The 24,705-nt window shown below is 48.0% G+C and overlaps 1 protein-coding gene across 1 annotated transcript in view; it reads left to right on the plus strand.

Annotated features, from left to right (window-relative positions):
* LOC147717735 (complement C4-B-like) overlaps positions 1-24,705 on the plus strand; it is a 643,152-nt gene that overhangs the window by 341,905 nt on the left and 276,542 nt on the right. The window lies entirely within an intron of this gene.

Raw genomic sequence — 24,705 nt, forward strand, 5'->3', positions numbered from 1 at the left:
TGTCATATATTCATTTCACACTCTGTATAGATGAAACCCCTGATTCCCAGACATAAGCATCCTCCCTAATCCAATATATATTAATAGTATTTGCAGCATTTCTCCTTGCTTGTTTTGGTGCCATTAGTATTTTGTTCCTATCTGTAAGGCTTGGTTACCGGTTTGTTCCATACTTCTTTACAAGAGCATCAGTTTCATAACCTGCCTTCTTTCTATCACCCGAGCTGCTCAATGCATTCCATTTCATAACATTTCTTACAGCAGTAACTTATTGTGCAGACTACCCCAAAAAGCTAATGACAGAACTCCTGATGCGCAATGTTTCTTCACAAGATTTAAGTTTACAAAATTCTCCCGCAGCCAACATTTTTTATTAAAAGTATTGAAATTCATTCAGTAGAAAGATCATGTTTGTGATTTCAAATGCTTTTCTTTTTCCAATGAATAACCAACGACTGGTGCATTCGTTGCAAATCTGTAGGTCATGACATTCAGTATTAGAAAGCAATTAACTGTGCGACAAACATTGCTTAATGTATAGGTTGGTGGTACAGCAAGATTAGTTACATGACTGTATAATTAATGTATAATAATTAAACAAATATATACATGGCTCTTAGCTGAGGAGTCACTGAAAAAGCATTTTTTACTTCCTGGTGTATGTATAACACAGACTACAATAACTCCTCTCTAGTTATGGTTAGGTCAGAATTTCCATTTAAAAGGCATTTTCTTAACATTCATACCATTCTACAAATCTGTCCAAAACTCCCCACGTTCCCCTCCGCCCCCTCCCCGCTCGCCCTTCCTCAACCCCCTCTCCCACCAAAAACAAGCATTTGCAATACAATAGGTCTCGCATTAGGAAAGTTTGAGCTATTGGTATTGTAAATGACAAATTTTCTATTTATGTGTTGGTTTTGAAAATAGCGAAATTGTCATTTACAATGCCAATACTTTTAACTTTCGTAAATGTGACACCTATAGCATTTGTAATGCAACATGTGTTGTATTTACGTGACTTAGATGTATTGATATTACAAATAACAATTGCTTTTCATTTTTTTAAATAAATAATACTAATATAAAAGTTTTTTTATAATGGCAATAGCTTAAACTTTTGTAAATAACTTTTGTGAAGATTATGTTCAGTGTATTTTATTGTGACGAAAATCAAGAACAGAAGTGAAATATTAACATCTTTTTGTGACATTTGTAATAAAGCTTGAAACATTGAGAGAACATATTTGAACCAGTTGTTGTTGAATGGTTGCACAGATTGATGCTGTGGTGGCGCTGAATGATGTGGTGGCGACAAGTGATGCTGTGGTGTTCAGTGATGCTGTGGTAGCGCATAAGTGATGTTGTGGTGCCTCTGAGTGATGCTGTGGTGGTGCTGAGTGATGCTGTGGTGATGCGATAGATAGATAGAGTGTAATTATGTGGCATGTAACTATGTAGCACTGAGTGGTATTTGGAGTGTATGTTCCATTGAGTGCAGTGTAATTATGTTGTGTGTGATTATGTGGCTGTGGGCGTGGGAGTAGGGACGACCGTGACACCAAGTAGAGGGGTTAAAGAAGGTTTTATTTTTATAGCTCTCGGGGGTTTAGACATCAACGTCTTTCTGTTTCGAAGGGTCAGTCTCTCTCTGGCAAACACGCTGGGGTCCGTGGTTGTGGTCTTCTCCTTCCTTAGTTGGGGGTTGATAGGACGTTCTTACAGCTGTCTCCGGCTCCGGTGCATGCAAGAAACCAACAGAGAGGAAAGCCGTTAGTTTCCAGTCCTCAATGGGGGTTGCACCAAGGGGTCCGGGGCAGGCGAGGGCAACCCAGTGAGATGTGACTTCTCTATGTACAGTGCTCGGTGAACAAGGGGGGGGGTTGGATGTGAGGAACTGGGAAGGAAAAAGGAGTATGGATGGGAAGGGATAACTACAAAGGTTAGGAACAAACAGGGACTAGTTTACATTATTTACACGCTATTGCTTCGCCTCCCCACCCAGGCTGCCCAACGCCGCCGTACCTGTGACAGCCACACTCCTCCCTCGGGAGTGTGGCACGGCGGTCCGCAGGGTCGTTGGCCTCCTGGCTTTCCTCCGTCCTCCGTCTCTCCGTCCCCTCCGAGATGTTCCTCCGGGCTGACTCTCTCCTCGTTCTCTCCGGTTTTGCCTCTGTCCTCCGTTCCGCTTGCTTCCGCCTGTCTCTCCTCCTCCGGGGTGCTCGCACATCCGGCGTACATCACTTCCTTGCTTTTGACCAATCCGGTCACTCTGACGTCCTTCCGGGGCGTGTCCTCCTCTTCTGTGGAAAACGCCCAGTTAAAGGAGCCGCTGTTGTTGTCCTCGTCGTCTGGCTCGCACCGACCTTCCTTCCACCGTTCGGACTGCAAAGAAGGAGTCGGGGATGATCAGCAGGGTAAGGGTTCCACCAGTCACGCGAGGCAGGTATCCCTACCTCGTTACACTCCTCCCCCCCCTGGGTTCACCCGCTTGGGGAGAACGGGCATCCTAGAAAGGAAGTCTGCGTTCCCGTTGTCCTTTCCCTTTCTGTGTATCACTTTGAAGGAAAAAGGTTGCAGGAAGAGAAACCAACGTAGGATTCTCGCATTCTGGGATCGGTTTCTCTGCATCCATTGCAGTGGGGCATGATCCGAAAAGAGAAAGAAGGCCTTACCCCCAAGTAGTAGCGCAATTTGTCTACTGCCCAGCGGATTGCCAGGCACTCTTTTTCCACCGTGGGATACTTACGTTCCCTCGGGTGGAGTTTCCTGCTCACGTAGAGTATAGGATGTTCGGCCCCATCGTCTCCTTCCTGGGATAATGCCGCACCAATGCCAGTGTCAGAGGCATCAGTAGCCAGGGAAAAAGGTTTCTCAAAGTTTGGAGGGATGAGGACCGGACTCGTAGTGATTGCCGTCTTTGAGCCTGAAAGGCGGTATGGGCCTTTTCTGAGGGAGGCATCGGAAGGGTGTTTTTGATATTTTTCTGGATTAGGTCGGTAAGGGGACTGGAAAGATCAGCAAAATTCTTAACGAAGCGCCTGTAATAACCAATGAGGCCTAGAAAAGCCCTCAGTTCCCTTTTAGTCGATGGAAATGGAGTCTGCGTGATGGCTCTGATTTTCTCCTCTTGCGGGGCTATCACACCCTCCCCTAGCATGAACCCCAGGTACTTTACTTTTGGGAAAGCAGCTCTTGATTTCTTCGCTTTCACATGCAACCCTGCTTCCTGTAAAGCGGTTAAGACATTGGCCAAGTGTCCCATGTGTTCCTCCCATGTGGTACTGAAGATGACTATATCGTCCAAATACACCAAACTGTATTGGGTATGGGGAGCTAACACAGTGTTCATTAGTCTTTGGAAAGTAGCCGGGGCTCTGTGGAGGGCAAAAGGAAGTACATTAAACTCAAAGAGCCCATCGTCTGTTGCGAAGGCGGTTTTGTGTCGGTCCCCCTCCCTCAGGGGGACTTGCCAATAACCCTTGGTTAGGTCGAGGGTAGTAATGTAACGAGCCTCCCCAATCCGTTCTATCAATTCATCCACCCGGGGTATGGGGAAAGCGTCAAAGGATGAAATAGCGTTCAGGGCACGGAAGTCCATACAAAAACGTGTAGACACGTCGGGCTTCGGAACCATGACTATGGGTGATGCCCAGTCACTCTTGGAAGGTCTTATCACCCCTAGCCTGAGCATGTCCTGTATCTCCTTCCTCACATCGGCCCTTTTTGCTGCTGGAATGCGATAGGCCCTCTGTTTCACCACCTGTCCTTCCTTTGTTTTAATCTGGTGCTCCGCCAAATGGGTACACCCCGGGGTGTCCGAAAATATCGTGGAGAAAGGGTGTAGTGTTTTTATCAACTCCTTTCTTTCGGTGTCATTCAGCTCGGTATTCACTGGAAGGTCCTCCAGGGTGGAGGCGGTGCGGCGGGATGGTAACACTAAATTGGCTGAGCGTGGGGGCTGTCCTATCCACCGTTTGAGGAGATTAATGTGGAAGGTTTGCCTTCGGGTAGGAGAAATTTGTAACCGGTATGTTGTTCTCCCAAATGAGTCTATAACCTTGTAGGGCCCCTTCCACTCACTCTTGAACTTTTGGGAAGAAGATGGTAGGAGCACCAGGGCCCAATCCCCATTTTCAAGAGTCCTCCACTTCTTGCCCTTATCGTAGTATTGTTTTTGGATACGTTGAGTTTTTTCCAAGTTCGAGTATGCCAAGTCTCTTAGCTTTCCCAGTCTAGATCGTAACTGTTGGGTATTCTAGTAGGTTTCTTTGTTCCGCTGCCTCCTCCCTCTCCCAGGCTTCCCTTGTGATCTCAAGAAGCGATCTTGGTTGCCGGCCGTATAGGAGCTCAAACGGTGAAAACCCTAAACTGCTCTGTACTTGGGCTCTTACTACATATAGGGCCAGGGGTAACATGCTGTCCCAATCCTTGTTTTCAGCGCTCAACAATTTTTTTAGGGTTGTTTTTAATGTCCGGTTGTACCTCTCTACGAGGTCGTCCATTTGGGGATGGTATGCGGACGTTCGGATGTGGCGGAGGTCCAGCAACTTACATACCTCTACCATCATCCGAGAAACAAAGAGAGTTCCCTGATCCGTTAGGATCTCCCGTGGAAACCACACCCGTGAAAACATCTCCACCAGTTTTTCCGCTACATTCTTCGTAGTCGGGGCGCTGAGGGCGAAGGCCTCCGGGAACCTTGTGTTGTAATCAACCACCACTAGGGCGTATGTATGTCCTCTTGAGGTACGTGGTAGGGGACCGATGAGATCCATCCCCACCCTATCCCATGGGTTGCCTATGATTGGTAGAGGTTGTAGGTGAACTGCAGGGGGTCGTGTCAGGTTCTTTTTTTGGCACACTTCGCATTGTCGACAATAAGTCTCTGCCTCCTTGTAAATACCAGGCCAGAAAAATAGCCGCAATATGTTTTGAGTCGTTTTCTCGGTACCACTGTGTCCAGCAGTGAGGTGGGTGTGGGCGTAGAAAAGTATCTGCTCCCTGAAATCTTTCGGTACCACTAGTTGGGTTGGATCCCCTGCTTTCCCTTCCCTATACAGTAATTCGTTTACGATACTGAATCTGGGGTACCCCATGGCAGGTGAGGTTTGCGCGAGGTGAGCCGCTTCCCAAGCATTCATGAGGGACGGGTCATTGGATTGAGCGAATTTAAAACCCCTATCTAACACCCAGGGTTCGACGGACAGGTATGCCCCTGCAGGGAGGTCTTTTAGTTCTCTTTTAAACAGGGACAGAAAATCAGGGTTATCCACTCCTATTATCAGCTCCTCTGGTAAGGACTCCACCACCCCCACTTTCACCAAACACGGCTCTCTACCTATTGGGTGCAAGGTTATGCAGGCTAGGGGGTAGGGTTTAACGTCACCGTGAACGCATATGATGTGAACGGTGCCATCATGGCCTATCTGGGAGGGGCGCAACAGTCTTTCCTGTATGACAGATTGCCTACCTCCAGAATCTAAGAGGGCTTTTACAGGTTTACAATTTACCCGTACCCTTACATAGAATGAAGGGCCCATTTCTGCGGTGTACATCACGGCTTTGGTGATGTAGCCAACCTCCATGGGTTCCTCGGTGGGTCTTCGGTGGGGGCACATTCTGGCTATGTGTCCCCACTCTCCGCACTCAAAGCATTGGGGCCCCTTCATGATGGGGGGTCCTTCCGGTCGATAGGGTCGGGGTTTGTGAGGTTCGGGGACAGGTTTCTTTTTATCAACTTTGGTAGAAGTCGGGTTGGGCTTGCCACTCTTGTCTGTATCCCAAGGGAAAGTCCTGGGAGCTGCACTGTCAATGGCTTGTGCTGCCGTTAGTCCGGGATATTGCCTCAACCATCTCTGAGTACCATATGGTAAGACCTCTATGAACTGTTCCAAGATGATGCTGGACATGATGTCCTCTTTGCTACGTATGTCAGGTCTTAGCCATTTTTCGGCGGCCATCTTGACTCTCAGGTACATGGTCTTGGGGTTCTCACCCGTGATACCCTTCTCCTTTCGGAAACGGAGTCTATATGCCTCCGCATCCATTCCCAGGCGGTCCAGAATCACAGCTTTGATGTCTGAATAGGAGGACGTGCAAGAATGGTTGGCCACCTGATAGGCAGCCTGGGCTTCTCCAGTCAATAGGGGAGCTCGGAAGAAGGGCCATTTGTCCTCGCACCATCCACAAGCCCTAGCCGCCCGTTCAAAGTTCAACAGAAATGCATCGGGATCTTCCTCTACCACATATTTCTGCAGGGCCACTCCCGAGGGGTGTGGACTGGCTAGTCTTGGGGTTGTTGCACCTGGGGCCTGCACGACTTTGTGGAGATTGTCCATCTGCTGAGTCATGTAGGTTCGAAATAGTTCTCTGTCGGCATCCGCAGTGTTGATCTGCTGGCTGATCGCCCATTCTAACTTTTGTTGCCCTTCTATGAGTGTCTGGATCACTTGTTCCATGGCCATGGTCGTTTCCGAAGGGGTAGATCCCACTTCTGACACCAGTGTGGGCGTGGGAGTAGGGACGACCGTGACACCAAGTAGAGGGGTTAAAGAAGGTTTTATTTTTATAGCTCTAGGGGGTTTAGACATCAACGTCTTTCTGTTTCGAAGGGTCAGTCTCTCTCTGGCAAACACGCTGGGGTCCGTGGTTGTGGTCTTCTCCTTCCTTAGTTGGGGGTTGATAGGACGTTCTTACAGCTGTCTCCGGCTCCGGTGCATGCAAGAGACCAACAGAGAGGAAAGCCGTTAGTTTCCAGTCCTCAATGGGGGTTGCACCAAGGGGTCCGGGGTAGGTGAGGGCAACCCAGTGAGACATGACTTCTCTATGTACAGTGCTCGGTGAACATGGGGGGGTTTGGATGTGAGGAACTGGGAAGGAAAAAGGAGTATGGATGGGAAGGGATAACTACAAAGGTTAGGAACAAACAGGGACTAGTCTACACTATTTACACGCTATCGCTTCGCCTCCCCACCTAGGCTGCCCAACGCCGCCGTACCTGTGACAGCCACACTCCTCCCTCGGGAGTGTGGCACGGCGGTCCGCAGGGTCGTTGGCCTCCTGGCTTTCCTCCGTCCTCCGTCTCTCCGTCCCCTCCGGGATGTTCCTCCGGGCTGACTCTCTCCTCGTTCTCTCCGGTTTCGCCTCTGTCCTCCGTTCCGCTTGCTTCCGCCTGTCTCTCCTCCTCCGGGGTGCTCGCACACCCAGCGTACATCACTTCCTTGCTTTTGACCAATCCAGTCACTCTGACGTCCTTCGGGGGCGTGTCCGCCTCTTCTATGGAAAACGCCCAGTTAAAGGAGCCGCTGTTGTTGTCCTCGTCGTCTGGCTCGCACCGACCTTCCTTCCACCGTTCGGACTGCAAAGAAGGAGTCGGGGATGATCAGCAGGGTAAGGGTTCCACCAGTCACGCGAGGCAGGTATCCCTACCTCGTTACAGTGGCACTGAGTGGTATTTGGAGTGTATGTTGCATTGAGTGCAGTGTAATTATGTGGCACTGAGTGGTATTTGGTGAGTATGTTGCGTTGAGCACATTGTAATTATGTAGCATATAATTTTATGGCACTGAGTGGTATTGTGTGGAGTGTATGTTGTATTCAGTAGGGTGTAATTGTGTGGCGTGTAATTATATGGTACTGATTGGTATTGTTTGGAGTGTGTGTTGCATTGAGTGCATTGTAATTATGTAGCATATAATTACGTGGCACTGAGTGGTATGGTGTGGAGTGTGTGTTACATTTAGTAGAGGTAATTATGTGGTGTGTAATTATGTGGCACTGAGTGGTTTTTGGAGTGTATGTTGCATTGAGTGCAGTGTAATTATGTAGCGTGTAATTATGTGGCACTGAGGGGTATTTGGAGTGTATGTTGCATTGAGGGCAGTGTAATTATGTGGCGTGTAACTATGTGGCACTGAGTGGTATTTGGAGTGTATGTTGCATTGAGTGCAGTGTAATTATGTGGCGTGTAATTATGTGGCACTGAGTGGTATTTGGAGTGTATGTTGCATTGAATGCAGTGTAATTATGTGGCGTGTAATTATGTGGCACTGAGTGGTATTTAGAGTGTATGTTGCATTGAGTGCAGTGTAATTATGTGGCGTGTAATTATGTGGCACTGAGTGGTATTTAGAGTGTTTGTTGCATTGAGTGCAGTGTAATTATGTGGTGTGTAATTATGTGGCACTGAGTGGTATTTGGAGTGTATGTTGCATTGAGTGCAGTGTAATTATGTGGCATGTAATTATGTGGCACTGAGTGGTATTTGGAGTGTAGGTTGCATTGAGTGCAGTGTAATTATGTGGCATGTAATTATGTGGCACTGAGTGGTATTTGGAGTGTATGGTGCATTGAGCGCAGTGTAATTATGTGGCGTGTAATTATGTGCCACTGAGTGGTATTTGGAGTGTATGTTGCATTGAGTGTAGTGTAAGTATGAGGCGAGTAATTATGTGGCACTGAGTGGTATTTGGAGTGTAGGTTACGTTGAGCGCAGTGTAAATATGTAGCATAACCGGCATGGAGCTCAGCCATGGTGACAGCAGAGTCGCTAAGTTGTTCAGTGGTATTGGTGTTAATTGCTACATCGTCCACATCTGACAGAGATTATGGTCTTCTGATCACCTTGGCACATTCGAATGGGAGCTTCCACTGCTTGGGATCCCCTTTCCCCATGATGGCAAGCATGTGCAGGAGTATATGTGCTCAAAGAGAAGTGTATGGTACAAAGGACTCATTCTAGGAGAGAGTAGGGGAAGGCCAGAATGGAGGGCAGCTGACACGTGCGGTCTTAAGTCACAGTCGGTGACAGCCGCTGGGCTCGGAGCATTATCAGACTAATAAGGCCTGGTCCAAATGCAGGGGGTGTATGGGTGTGACAGAGGCCGTAGTCCGGGATAAGAAATGCGCTTTAAGGTATTAGTCGCCTCTTAGGATATGAAGGGGGCCTACGCCATCTGAGCAAAGCCCAAATTGGTAAGCTGGAGTGGGCCCCGGACAGACAGACAAGGGGGCAGTATGGGCCTCCAGTACGGCGGTCGCACCAGTTATCGGTCCCCGGGCAGGTGCCAGTCGAGCAATCACCCTCCACAGGCCAGCGGGATCGAGGCAGTACTAGTTGATCCTGGGCAAGCATATAAGTACAATCAAAGGATGCGCCCCAGGGGATGTGAGGGAAAGAGGCTCAGCCATCATGGAAGCCCCGTGGCCCGATCCTCGGCCACCGAACTATCAAGGCCGAGGAGGCCCCGCAGCACAGTGACGCCCTGAGAGCCGTTCGTAAAAACCGCATCACTCACCTCTTACCTGGTGTCTGAGCAAGTCTGTGTAGAGGGTCGCATCACCACCCCTAGCATCGCTGAGATGAGCTGTCCGTCTGTACAACCATTAGTAAGCTGCACTTTCAGGCCAATGCACAATACCAGATGTTAAAGGCAGGCGGGGGCCAAGCTAGGCTTGTTAGCCTCGGACCTAAGGTTCGCCCACGGTCCCTGTTGCCACGAACTGTTAGCCACCTGCTACCAGTGCTCCACTCCCGATTGACGCACTGCAGTGAAAATATCATCAATCAGTTCCACTTGCCGTGAGGATGCATCATTTGACTAGTTCAATTCAAGCAGATTGCATTATGGCCTGGGATATGCCACAAGCAGCTCACAGCCCCGTCTCAGGCTCGGGAGGCATGGAACGGCAAAATAGAAAGCAGGCGCAGCTCCACATCCGGGCGGGGAGAAGACCTGGGAGAGCGAGGGCTGGCCACGCATTCGCGGTAAATGTTACATTTCGCATGTGGCTCGCGCGTGTTAATGGTGTATGCAGCGCCTGTCCCCTTCCGGGGCTCCCATGATGAAGAGGGAGCCCCGGCACTAATGAGGAAGTGAAGTGCGGGAGCTGAAGTCCCGGTAGAGCAGCAGATAGCAGTGCGGGCTCCTTTGCCTAAGGAGGAAGCCACGCATCGTGCTGCCAGAAATTTGGAGGAGCTGGAGTGCTCCAGTACCACGCCACAGCCAGCCACCACACCGAGTGAGTTTGCACATTTGCTCTTGGAGCGGAGGGAGGGGGGGCTTGGTCGGGCCGTAGAGCCGATGGCGGAGGGGGAGGGAAAGTGAAAGTAACTGCAGGAGGCTTGAAAGGGAGACAGGAGATGGGCACAGCGCGTAACTGTATGTGGTGAATGCGCGCGTTTACATATCCAGTCCGACCTGCAGCCTGCACGTGCCCATCTCCTGTCTCCCTTGCAAGCCCATGAAAGCATAGTCGACGACTATAGGTCACGCTGGCGACAGCGCTTCGCGCTGTATCGCCAGGTGCGAGACCTAAAAAGGGCCTCCACTTTGGGTTCGTCATGCCAAGTCTCATGCAGATTCCTCAAGCTTGGGCCTAAAAATAGGGATGTTCCAAAAAGTGACATTGCACATTTTAACTCTCACAAGATTCTTTGCTCCTTGATGCAAATGCAGATGAACTGAATTACATTAAACGTGGCATGTCATCATCAGCCAAACTGTATTCGGATGACAGAGACATCTATGAAAGCACGAAATATTTAAAAGAATTGTATTTACCTACATTAAAAAAACTAGTGTACAGATTCATCAATTAGAATGACTAGGCAAATATAAAATAAAATAATCTAACCTTTGCTCAAATATTCTTGTGAAGGATGAATAAAAAGCTTATTAGTGTCTCATCCAGCCCCTGTTCAAGTAAAATCACCTATAGATCAATTAACACAGTCTAACGCCGTTGACTGGTCCATATATGCCAGGTATAGTGGGCAGTGCTGGGCAGTGATTTATTTGCCACCAATGGCCAAATTAAGGTTGAGGCACTGCTCCACCGTACCCAGCCGCTCCCTAAATCTATATTGGCAAAAATGCAGGATGCTGTTATTGTTGGCCGAATCACACATTCTATTATAAATGACTCTGCCGGTAATTTTAACCAAGATGTCAATAAGGGAAATGGGCCGATAACATCTAGGATTAGAGTGATTGCCCTCTTTAAAGACGGCAACAGTGATCAAAGGTGACCAGGATCATGCCATTTGTATATAATCTAGGCTATTAAAGATGTTGTACATCAATGACGCCCATAAGTCTAGGTTGAATTTTAGGAGGTTGATAGGCCCCTTGTCAGGACTTGGAACTTTACCCGTTGGGTCCTGCTGTAATGCTAGTGTCACTTCATATAGCAAGAAAACTAATCTTACTCCATTATTGAAACTTTCATAGATTCACATGCCTGAAATATTCCCCGTCGTTGAGACGGGAATCTCCGGTACATAAAAAAGCAATGCATAGCAGTCTAGCAAACTGAAAAGAGGCCTATGCCCATTTTCTTTTTGCAACCCATAGCTTTCGTTATGTAAAAAAGGCCCAAACTTTTCCCTGAAACAATCAGCTGTCCTCACCCTCTAGAACACTCCTGAGAGAACCTCTCGCCCCTCAGATTTTCTACTGCACGTTGTGATAGGGAGTCTCCTTTGAGCTCTGCTCAAAATCTTCAATTTATACTCAGTGACTGGAATTTGGGAGTTCCCCTTTTTCTAGATTGAGTTTTTGGCAACTTCTCTATTTCTTCTACCATGGCTGACAAGGAGAAGAAAAGCTTATTTAGAGCTTGTGCCACCTGCTCTAAGAAAAGGCTTTATACAGATGATCCTCATGAAGACTGTATATATTGCCTTTACCCAGATCATCAGGCGAAGGAGTGTAAGATTTGTCACACTTTCTCCAATAGGATCTTGAGAGATCGTGAAGGCAGGCTTCTACTCTGGTTCCAGAAGGTAAAGGCCAGAAAAGAGATCCTCTCAAGTGACAGTGAGGAGGAGTCAATATCATCCAGGAGATCTCAAAAGAGGAACAGTTCTTCACAGGCTCATATCTCAGGTGAGAGGCCTGTAAAAACCCCTAAAAGACCGCACCAGGGTCTTCGGGTCGCAGTCCCTCAAAATCTCCTTCAGGAAAGTCTAAGGAGAAGAAGGGTCATGCTTCAGAGGAGAAACAGGCTAAGAAGACTTCATCAGAGCTGTCGAAATCTCCTCCAAAGGTAAAAATTACCTTAAAAAATCTTTTTCTACACCTTCTGAGGTGAAAAAAATGTGCGTTGTTGACGAGGAGAACATCATCGTCGACGAAAACACCATAGTCGTCAACGAAAACTGAGGTGAAGGCTGTATTGCTGTCGACGACGACGACGAGCCCTTCGTCGACTAAGACAGTGGTGACCATGTCGTCGACGGGATCATCGACAACGACATCGACCATGGGACCATCGACGACGGTGACGACAACGTCTACGATAGCGTCAACAGTTATGATTTCGTCGACGGTGGCGACGACGATCTCGGGCTCGTCGACGACGGAAAAAACAATGGAGAAACGTTTTTTGGCCTGGAAAAGAACAATAACGCCAGAAGTTACGTCGCCAAGTCAGGTATCACCATTGGTTCCTTCTCACCTTCTGGAGGAGGAAGATTCGGAGGAAGAGGATGATGGTGGTCCTTTCGGATATTCTAGCAGCCCATCTCAACTAAAGGTTAAGTACCAGGAAGAAGACTCACAAGATGAATATGAGGTTTTTCAAAGTCATCCCCAACATCACCACCACCAGGAACAATGAGAAGAGATGACAAGTGTGCCCTCTTCATTGTTGAGAGATCTTCAATCTATGCTGGAAGATTATAGAAGAAGATATCCTACACCTCAAACGACTAAGGAAATCCCTGACGTTACACCTCTGCCACGCTCTGTACCGAGTACGCCGGTGCGCAGACGAGAGATCTTGCCGGAGTCTTTTCCTAAGTATCCGCCATCCAGACCCCAGCGTGATCCTGACACTACTGATAAGGAGCATGTGGATGCGGAGATTACGGATCCTAGCAAGGAGTGGGACGATTACCTCATTCCTTCACCTGCGTCCCCTTCACCGAAACCCGTGGATTCCCCACCAGAGGACATTGGGGGGTTTCATAACCTGATGGAAAGGGCCACTAAAAGATTCTCACTTTCCATGTCGGAGGATAAGGCTGAATGCTTTCTTTATGACTTTAAAGAAACCTATCGCAAATCGGTTCGATCTTTGCCGATTGTGAGTCATATTTGGGAGGAAGGCCTAAAGGTGATGGAATCACCAGCTACAGGGACCCCAGTACTCTCAAGATTAGACAAAAAGTATAAAGTGCTGGCAGATGCCCCAGCCTGCCTTTTACGTCCCCCCAAACCAGATTCGGTGATTACACAGGCAGCGCAGCAGAAATCAAGAAACCCGTCAGCTCTGATAACAGCACCCCCAGACAGAGAAGGAAGAAGACTGGACAACGCAGGGAAGAGATTTTCCTCGATAACAGGCAAATGTGGTGCGACCTGTCACCTTATATTGACCACCTGCCGGATGCAGAGAAGGAAGAAGCCAGAAAGATTCTTTTGGAGGGGGAGAGGACTTCAGCGGAAATCATAGACTGCGCTATGGATATAGCGACTACAGCTTTCAGGTCTCTAGGAGGAGCGGCGGTGCTGCACAGACAAGGGTGGTTAAGGGCTACGGCATTCAGATCGGAGGTCCAAAATAAAATCTTGGATCTTCCGTTCAACGGCGAAGACTTATTCGGCAAGCATGTGGATGACGCGCTGCAGAGTATCAAGAAAGACACTGATACTGCCAAAGCTTTGGGAACTCTGCAATACAGAAAGGTTCCTTTTTGCGGCTCTAAGGGTAGGGGCCAAACATCATACAGAGGAGGATATCAGCAAGGGAGATATTCTTCTTATATCTCCACTTCTCAACACTACCGTCAGCAGTACACACAGTGACAATCGGGAGGTTATTCCAAATATGCTCCAAGAGGTAGAGGAGGTCGTCAGGTTAAGGACGCCCTACGACAATGACAACCTGCGAATGCTGATCACACCAGATACACTGAGATCGTATGTTCCCCTGGGTGGAAACATTTCCTGTTTTCTTTACAATTGGCAAATAATAACCACGGACCGTTGGGTCCTCAACGTTATTTGATGCAGCCACACTCTAGAATTTCTTCAGACACCCCCTCGGACGCCACCGATGCATCACAAGGTCAATCATTTGCATCAACTCTGGAAGGAGATTCGGACAATGCTCCGAAAGGGAGCAATAGAACCGCTACCAAATTCTCAAAAAGAAGGATTTTACTCCCGATTTTTTCTTGTCAGGAAAAACATCCTACAATGGTGTCCTATTCTGGAGCTCAGATCCCTGAATACCTATCTCAAAAAACAGTAATTCCGGAAGGTGTCCTTGCCCCCCGTCAAGCCGGTTTTCGCCCCGCACACTCCACGGAGTCTGTTGTCATGTCGGTCCTTGACACCCTCAGGGAGGGTATGGACACCAATCAGCACCAGGCGCTTGTGCTCCTCGATCTCTCAGCCGCTTTCGATACGGTGGACCACAACACCTTACTTTCCCGTATCGCGGCGGCGGGGATCGGGGGCAGTGCTCTGGTCTGGTTGTCCTCCTTCTTGAGTGACCGCACCCAGGCTGTTCGCCTGGGTGACTACACAGCGGACACCCGAAGAGTTCAGTGCGGGGTTCCCCACGGTTCCTCTCTCTCTCCCCTCCTATTTAATCTGTATATCGCCCCTCTTATTTTCTCTCTTCAACAGATGGAGGTCACCGTATTTAATTATGCGGATGACCTCCAGCTGGTCTTCAATCTCTCTTCTCCCTCTGCTACACTTAACTTTCAAACTGTTATGCTTCATATCAGGGACTGGATGAACCACAACCACCTTAAACTCAACCCTGATAAAACAGAACTGGTGTTGACGGGTGGTTCATCCAGCCCCTGGTCCCCTCTCTTCTGGCCCCTCTCTCTTGGTCCCTCTCCTGTTCCCTCTCCCTCAGTCAAAACCTTAGGCATAAAACTCAACTCTCAACTCACCCTTCACTCCCAGGTTAGCTCTGTGGTGTCTTCTTCCTTTCTCTCACTGCGTACTATTCGCAGGGTGTCCCGATTCTTCACTTTCTCAGCACTTAAACTCATCATTTTGGCCATGGTGGTGTCCCGCCTGGACTACGGGAACGCCCTGTATGCCGGCATTCCTGCATACAGCCTGCGCCGCCTTCAACAAATACAGAACCAGGCGGCCCGCCTGGCCTTTAACCTCCCTAAATTCCACCACTCTACCCCTCTTTTGAAATCTCTGCACTGGCTCCCCGTGCGAGCTAGAATTCAATTCAAGCTCAGATGCATTACTTTCCTGGCCCGCTCCAGTTCGGCGCCAGCTTTCATCTCCTCTGAGATCGTCCCTTATGTCCCCACTAGGGCTCTGCGATCCTCCACCCATTCCCTCCTGACCATCCCACGCTTCCGGAGAAAGAAGTGGGGTGGATCTAAATTTGCTGTTCTCGCCCCTACCCTCTGGAACTCCCTTCCCCTTGAACTTCGTTCCATCCCCCTCTATTCACAATTCCGCAAAAGCCTCAAAACCCATCTCTTTACCAAATCCTTTGACTAACTGCCCGCTTTGACCTCCCTACCTCTAACCTCAGTCCCCGTTAGCTACAGCGCCAAGAAGCCGCTGGTATACGTGCGCTTAACAAGAACTTTTAAATTCAAATTCAAATTCAAGGTTTCTCTACAGGACATGCTTCTACTTTTAAACCCAGGGGATCATATGACCTCCTTGGACTTGCAAGAGGCGTACTTTCACGTCCCAATCCATCCTGCACACAGGCAGTACCTTCATTTCATGGTGGCTGGGGAACATTACCAATTCAAGGTACTGCCTTTTGGCCTCAAATCAGCCCCAAGAGTGTTCACAAAATACCTGGTTCCAGTGGCGACTGTCTTAAGGAAACAAAAACATCAAGTGTTTCCTTACCTAGACGACTGGCTAGTCAAGGCACCAACAGAAGTGTCAACGGGTATGTGGATAGACTTGTTCACCAAGCTGGGATTGACTCTGCACGAGTAAAAATCATCCCTTCAACCAAAGAAACAGATAACTTTTCTTGGAGCAATCTTAGACATGGAGAAAAACAAAGCGTTCCCCTGCACAGAAAGACAACAAAAAATAGTGTCCCACTTCCAGAGATTTCTAAAAAGAAACTATCTTTCAGTACGCAGATACAAATCATTGCTGGGGACAATGTCATCTTGTATTCCCCTCGTGCCTCACTGCAGAGTAAGAATGCGACCATTACAAAAACAGCTCGACCTCCAATGGCGTCAAGCACAGGGATCCTTCGAGGATGTGGTGCGAGTGACACGAGTCATGCTTCAAGCAGCTGCGTGGTGGACGCAACAGCAAACGTCTCTCAATGACTCTCATTTCTCACTGCTCCAGCCCCATTGGTAGTAACTACAGATGCGTTCCTGGAAAGATGGGGGCGTTTCTGCAGGATCTGCAGGTCAGCCGTCGATGGAAGTTAGAAGAACAACAACTGCACATAAACTTTCTGGAACTAAGGGCAGTGCGCTTCGCGTTGTTGGCTTTCCTGCCACGAATCAGAGGTTCGTCTGTGCTGATAAGAACAGACAACACGACTGCGATGCACTACTTAAACAAGCAGGGAGGCACAAGATCTCTCTCCCTTTCTCAAGAAGCACAGAACATATGGAAATAGGCTCTACAACAAGGAATATCCATGTCGGCAGAACACCTATCAGGAAATCAGAACACCAAAGCAGATACTCTCAGCAGGCTCAAAACTTCTTGCCACGAGTGGGAGTGGGACCTGGGAGTCCTGGACAGCATTATTCGAGCATGGGCCAAGCCAACGGTGGAACTCTTTGCCACAAGGGACAGCAAGAAAAGCCGGTTCTTCGCAAGCTGGTTCCCCAGGGGGGATCCTGGGGGAATGCGTTTTCGATGGCATGGTTCGACGTCTTTGCCTACGCTTTTCCCCCGATTTCCCTCCTGCCAAGGGTCCTCAGGAAAATAAGGAAGGAACCGAGCAGGCTGATCCTGATAGCCCCTTGGGGGCCGAGACAGCACTGGTTCGCGGAGCTTCTGCTGCTGTCAGGAGCACAACCTATTAGCCTCCAGCCGATACCATAGCTCCTGACAAGGTCCCAGGGACAAGTGCTCCATCCGGAACCGAAATCCTTGCACTTGAAAGCCTTCCTCCTGAGCACTATGAGTTCCAACATCTGAATATTTCGCAGGAGTGCAGAAACATCCTATCGAAGGCTAGGACAGAGAGCACAAACAAAACGTACAGGATGAAGTGGAAGAGGTTTTTTCTCTGGTGTCAACGGAATGGTGCCCATCCTCTGACGGCGGCAGAGGATGGGCACCATTATCCCATACATCTTGCTGTTAGCAAAGTCTGGATTAGCTCACGCTTCTTTAAAAGTGCATTTAGCTGCAATATACGGATACAGGAGATCTGCATCAGGCCCTTCCTTATGTTCAGCCAGGATCATCAAGCAGTTTATGAAGGGATTATTCAGGGTTTTCCCTCCATTAAACCCTCTGACACCGCTCTGGAATCTCAACATAGTATTGTCTCAATTATTGAAACAACCTTTCGAACCCATACACAGAGCGGATCTTAAATTCTTATCTTGGACAGTAGCGCTTCTCCTCGCCCTAACTTCAGCTAGTAGGGTAGGAGAACTACAAGCTCTCACAATTCGAGACACTTTTTTGCAGTTCAAAGAGGGCAGAATGATTCTGAGGACTAATCCAAGATTTATTCCTAAGGTGCCTACTGATTTCCATTTGAATGAGCCATTGGTGTTGAAACGATTCTTTCCTCACCCAACATCAGCGGCAGAAAGAGTTTTACATTCATTAGACGTTCAGAGATGTCTCAAGTTCTATCTTAAAGAAACCAAAGGTTTTCGAAAATCTTTACAGTTATTTGTCGCCTTCAGTGCACCCAGGAAGGGTTTTCCTTTATCAAAACGTGGAATTGCCAGATGGATTTCCAGTGCAATTGTTTACTGTCATCCAGCTGCTGGGAAGCCTCTGAACTCCCACGTTTGTGCCCATTCGACGAGAGCAGTGTCCACAGCTGCTGGGAAGCCTCTGAACTCCCAAGTTTGTGCCCATTCGACGAGAGCAGTGTCCACGGCGTTATTTGCAGGAATGCCTATTCAGGATATCTGCAGAGCAGCGACCTGGGCATCTACGCACTCATTTACCAAGCACTACTGCTTGGAAGCAGCTGCAGAGACGGAAGCGGCGGTGGGAGAAGCGGTGCTGAGAAACATCATCCAGTGATGGTGAGCCTTTTTTTACATCCCTCCATCCTATTTTGTCTTGCTTACAAAGTCACATTTATGATACTGTACTAAGCTTTATAATACACAAGTTGTGTTGCACGAGTTTGGAACATAAGGAGCAAATGCGCTTTGTGATTTTACTGCTCACTATTCTAATTCAGGCATGTGAATCTATGAAAGTCCCAGTACTGGAGTAAGAAAACAAGTTACTTACCTGCAACTGTGGTTCTCCAGTATTGGAAGCTATCATAGATTCACATGCACCCACCCTCCTCCCCTGAGAGGCTCACCTTGGATTTGGCACGACAAGTGTTTAGTATGCGCAAGTGCGTGAAAATCTGAGGGGCAAGAGGTTCTCTCAGGAGTATTCTAGAGGGTGAGGACAGCTGATTGGTTCAGGGAAAAGTTTCGGCCTTTTTTACATAACGAAGACTATGGGTTGCAAAAGGAAAATGGGCCTAGGCCTCTTTTCAGTTTCCTATACTGCTATGCATTGTTTTTTTATGTACCGGAGACTCCCGACTCGACGACGGGGAATAATTCAGGCATGTGAATCTATGAAAGCTTCCAATACTGGAGAACTACAGTTAAAGGTGTGTAACTTGTTTTCTTCCTTCAGGGGTGTTGATAGTTAAGGGCTCATAAGCCCTAAGACGCAGGGCAGCTCAGCAAGTCATGTTGCAGCACCGCCCTGCGTCAAAAGAAAGGGCAGGAATGCACCTTATCTATGAGATAGGCACATTCCTGTTCTCTTACACTGCGCTGGCGCACAATTGGCTGCCTTGCACCAAATGCAGGCACCCTTGCACCATGGTGCATGGGCGTCTGCGTTGTATGAATGAATTGTATGAATGATTGTTTTTGAAGGGATACCTTCCTGCACAAAAACAATCAATGGAGGCGGTTTCCTTCTACTATGTGAGGAAAACACGAGGAGAAATAAAGATGTTTGACACATTCACAGGTTTTCCAGTCCTTGTAAATCTTGGTATGTGTCATGTGGGAACACCCACTGCAACTCCCATAGAATGCCTCTTTGACGCAGAGTAAGGCAATGGCGCAATTTATGCCGCTTTGCCTTATTCATATCTAAGAGACCATGGATAGCCACACAAAGGTGCTTTGCATGGTGTCATAGATTTGAGTCTTCACTCTGCGCCACCAGTGCCTCCAAAAAAGTGCTGCACCGGATGCGCAATGGGCTTGTAAATAAGCCCCTATATTTTCCAAGGGTGTACAGTAGATGCCTGAAAAATAGGCCACCCTCTCTTTCCCTGGAATGTTACAGCTGATGGGTGTATCACCAGCCCTTTTTTTTTACAGCAAGTGTATACAGTCGGCGAGATCTTGAAACTGGCAGGGGATCCCTAGTGGAAACTGTTAGGGCTCTCGGTAGATGTCTATTAACTAAAAAGCATGAGAAATCAAACCAGTGAGAAGTGTCAGTAGAACTCCTAATAGGCTTTAGTATGGGCAGCTAAAATATTGCCACATAACCCTATAGGATTCTATTATATGCTCACTCCTTCCCTCACAGATAAGACAACCTAAAAAGGAGTCAAGATTTTTTTCAATGAAAGAGGAAAGAAACTGGGATGAATTCTGAATGCTCCATTAAACCTGAGTGGGTTGGATGAGGATGGGAACAGGGTTAAGACTTCCGCGGGCAGGTGACCCTTGATTCTAAAATCTCAACCCCCACCAAATACAAAGGGCATAATTTCAAGTTTTGCAGTCTATATGATTGAAAATCTTTCGGCGGCGGTCGTGGATCACTGCACCAGTGGTTCAACCACCGTATTTCAACGACGGCAGTCGGACCACATGAGGACCACCACAACCACCAGGGATCCACAATCCATGGCGCTATTGCGGCCGTCTGAGGCCACAATATGCTTGGTGGTGCCTTTGAAGCACCACTAAGCATAGTACGAGTTGGTTGTCAGCCACTCTTCTCATGGAGGTGAGACCGCATGAAAAGGGCAGTGGAGAATCAATAAAGGGGCCCTTAAAGGGCTCCCTGTTGGCTTGGGGCCTTTGAGATGCATTCAGGGGGCACATGGTGTACCCTCCTGTCTGAATGCACTCTATGTTCCAGCATGGCATGGACTTTACAGTCCATGCCGTGGTGGAAAGCTCTGTGGCTGACCGACGGCGCTGCCTTTCTAAAGCTCTCCTATGATCCTTTGGTAAGGCAGCTCCGTGGGCCAGCTGCTGCAGGACCACCCGCCAGATTAAAACTTGTAATCCAGCGTGCAGCTGGCAATAGACTTTGGCAGTGCGGGAGCGGGGCGATGTCATGCCACCCTGCTCTTGCACCGCTAAAGTCGTAATCAGGTCCTTGGCCAGGCCTCTTGGCAGGAAGATGTAATCAATTACAGAGACACAGCCCCGCCCTCAAAAAGTGGGTATGGGGTTAGCACGGCCCAACATATACTCAACCATGCCATATGCTGAGATACAGTGACTAATTACTACGTCTTTGTTGTCGTTACTACTGGCAAAGTCATTAGGAACTAAGTAGCTTATATCAACAGTGTTAATACTAAGTTTGTCATTCAAATCCTCTGTAAGTATAAGGTCACACTCCTGGGGCAGTGACACCCCCCTTAATATTATCTGCAAAGTCAAACAAATTAGAGAAATTTACTTTAATTTAATTTACTTGGGGAGAGAATGTGGACTAACGGTGAGAGCGGACGACCTCAGAGCGGGGGAACCAGGTTTGAGTCTCGGCAGTGACGCTCAACATTCTGTGATTCTGGGCAAATCACTTTATTTCCCCGTGCCTAACAGCAAAAAAAAAGAATGTGTTCATGTGTAACGGAACTGGCGCTCATGTAAAGCGCTCTGATGCCTCTGGGTCCAGTTTGCGCTAAATAAAATTCGACCCCTAAAAAAAAAGAATTAGTGCACAACAATGAACTCCTGCAGATCCTAGCCCGTTAACCCTTCTGGGCATTAGAATCTGTTTGCAATTTGCTATACTGAACCCCATATTCCTACATAACTAAAGCATAACATTGTTGAAGACTTTTTCCCCTGATTCCATCTGGTTACCTCTGAGCTCCCGGACACATGCCAAAATCAAGACATACAAGCAGGTAGATGGAGGGAGGTCCAGAACTACCTTATTGAGCGGTGTATCATTATTCTTCTGGTCTATCACAATCTGAGAACTTTTCAAACATGGCTCCATCGGCCTCCTATTCTTCACAGTGCTGAGGGGATCTGAATTGCAAACAATTTTGGAGGGGGAGAGGACTTCAGCGGAAATCATAGACTGCGCTATGGATATAGCGACTACAGCTTTCAGGTCTCTAGGAGGAGCGGCGGTGCTGCACAGACAAGGGTGGGTAAGGGCTACGGCATTCAGATCGGAGGTCCAAAATAAAATCTTGGATCTTCCGTTCAACGGCGAAGACTTATTCAGCAAGCACGTGGATGACGCGCTGCAGAGTATCAAGAAAGACACTGATACTGCCAAAGCTTTGGGAACTCTGCAATACAGAAAGGTTCCTTTCGCGGCTCTAAGGGTAGGGGCCAAACATCATACAGAGGAGGACATCAGCAAGGGATATATTCTTCTTATACCTCCACTTCTCAACACTACCGTCAGCAGTACACACAGCGACAATCGGGAGGTTATTCCAAATCTGCTCCAAGAGGTAGAGGAGGTCGTCAGGGTAAGGACGTCCGACGACAATGACAACCTGCGAATGCTGATCACACAGGATACACTGAGATCGTATGTTTCCCTGGGTGGAAAAATTTCCTGTTTTCTTCACAATTGGCAAATAATAACCACGGACCGTTGGGTCCTCAACATTATTCGATTCGGCCGCACTCTAGAATTTCTTCAGACACCCCCTCGGACGCCACCGATGCATCACAAGGTCAATCATTTGCATCAAATCCGGAAGGAGATTCGGACAAATGCTCCAAAAGGGAGCAATAGAAAGGGTATCAAATTTTACTCCCGATTTTTCTAGTCAGGAAAAACATCCTACAATGGTGTCCTATACTGGATCTCAGATCCCTGAATACCTATCTCAAAAAACAGTCATTCCGGATGATTTTTCTACAGGACATGCTTCTACTTTTAAACCCAGGGGATCATATGACCACCTTGGACTTGCAAGAGGCATACTTTCACGTCCGAATCAATCCTGCACACAGGCAGTGCCTTCGTTTCATGGTGGCTGGGGAACATTACCAATTCAAGGTACTGCCTTTTGGCCACAAATCAGCCCCAAGAGTGTTCACAAAATACCTGGTTCCAGTGGTGGCTCTCCTAAGGAAACAAAATCATCAAGTGTTTCCTTACCTAGACGACTGGTTAGTCAAGGCACCAACAGAAGCACTAACCAGAGTGTCAACGGGGATGTGCATAGACTTGTTCACCAAGCTGGGATTGACTCTGTACGAGAAAAAAGCATCCCTTCAATCAAAGAAACAGATAACTTTTCTGGGAGAAATCTTAGACACAGAGAAAAAGAAAGCGTTCCCCTGCACAGAAAGACAGCAAAAAATAGTGTCCCACTTCCTGAGATTTCTAAAAAGAAAGTATCTTTCAGTACGCAAGTACAAATCATTGCTGGGGACAATGTCATCTTGTATTCCCCTCGTGCCTCACTGCAGATAAGAATGCGGCCATTACAAAAACAGCTCGACCTCCAATGGCGTCAAGCACAGGGATCCTTCGAGGATGTGGTGCGAGTGACACCGGTCATGCTTCAAGCAGCTGCGTGGTGGACGCAACAGCAAACGTCTCTCAAGGACTCTCATTTCTCACTGCTCCAGCCCCATTGGTAGTAACTACAGATGGGTCCCTGGAAGGATGGGGGGCGTTTCTGCAGGTCAGCGGTCGATGGAAGTTAGAAGAACAACAACTGCACATAAAATTGCTGGAACTAAGGGCAGTGCGCCTCGCGTTGCTGGCATTCCTGCCATGAATCAGAGGTTTGTCTGTGTTGATAAGAACAGACAACACGACTTCGATGCACTACTTAAATAAGAAGGGAGGCACAAGATCTCTCTCCCTTTCTCAAGAAGCACAGAACATATGGAAATAGGCTCTACAACAAGGAATATCCATGTCGGCAGAACACCTACCAGGGAATCAGAACACCAAAGCAGATACCCTCAGCAGGCTCAAAATGTCTTGCCACAAGTGGGAGTTGGACCAGAGAGTCCTGGACAGCATTTTTTGAGCATGGGGCAAACCAACGGTGGAACTCTTCGCCACAAGGGACAACAAGAAATGCCGGTTCTTTGCAAGCTGGCTTCTCCAGGGGGGATCCTGGGGGAATGCTTTTCGATGGCATGGTTCGACATCTTTGCCTACGCTTTCCCCCGATTCCACTCGTGCCAAGGGTCCTGAGTAAAATAAAGAAGGAACCGTGCAGGCTGATCCTGATAGCCCCTTGGTGGCCCAGACAGCACTGGTTCACGGAGCTTCTGCTGCTGTCAGAAGCACAACCTATTAGCCTCCAGCCGATACCATCGCTCCTGACAATGTCCCAGGGACAAGTGCTCCATCCGGAACCGAAATCCCTGCACTTGAAAGCCTTTATCCTGAGCACTATGAGTTCCAACATCTGAATATTTCGCAGGAGTGCAGAAACATCCTATCGAAGGATAGGGCAGAGAGCACAAACAAAACTTACAGGATGAAGTGGAAGAGTTTTTTTCTCTGGTGTCAACGGAATGGTGCCCATCCTCTGACGGCGGCACCTCATGAAATCATCCCATACATCTTGCTGTTAGCAAAGTCTGGATTAGCTCACGCTTCTTTAAAAGTGCATTTAGCTGCAATATCCCGATACAGGAGATCTGCATCAGGCCCTTCCTTATGGTCAGCCAGGATCATCAAGCAGTTTATGAAGGGATTATTCAGGGTTTTCCCTCCATTAAACCCTCTGACACCACTCTGGAATCTCAAAATAGTATTGTCTCAATTATTGAAACAACCTTTCGAACCCATACACAGAGTGGATCTTAAATTCTTATCTTGGACAGTGGCGCTTCTCCTCACCCTAACTTCAGCTAGTAGGGTAGGAGAACTGAAAGCTCTCACAATTCGAGACACTTTTTTGCAGTTCAAAGAGGACAGAATGATTCTGAGGACTAATCCAAGATTTATTCCTAAGGTGCCTACTGATTTCCATTTGAATGAGCCATTGGTGTTGAAACGATTCTTTCCTCACCCAACATCAGCGGCAGAAAGAGTTTTACATTCATTAGACGTTCAGAGATGTCTCAAGTTCTATCTTAAAGAAACCACAGTTATTTGTCGCCTTCAGTGCACCCAGGAAGGGTTTTCCTTTATCAAAACGTGGAATTGCCAGATGGATTTCCAGTGCAATTGTTTTCTGTCATCCAGCTGCTGGGAAGCCTCTGAACTCCCAAGTTTGTGCCCATTCGACGAGAGCAGTGACCACGTCCACAGCGTTATTTGCAGGAATGCCTATTCAGGATATCTGCAGAGC

This window comes from Lissotriton vulgaris, chromosome 5 (assembly GCF_964263255.1).
Source record: "Lissotriton vulgaris chromosome 5, aLisVul1.2, whole genome shotgun sequence".
Lineage (NCBI taxonomy): Eukaryota > Metazoa > Chordata > Amphibia > Caudata > Salamandridae > Lissotriton > Lissotriton vulgaris.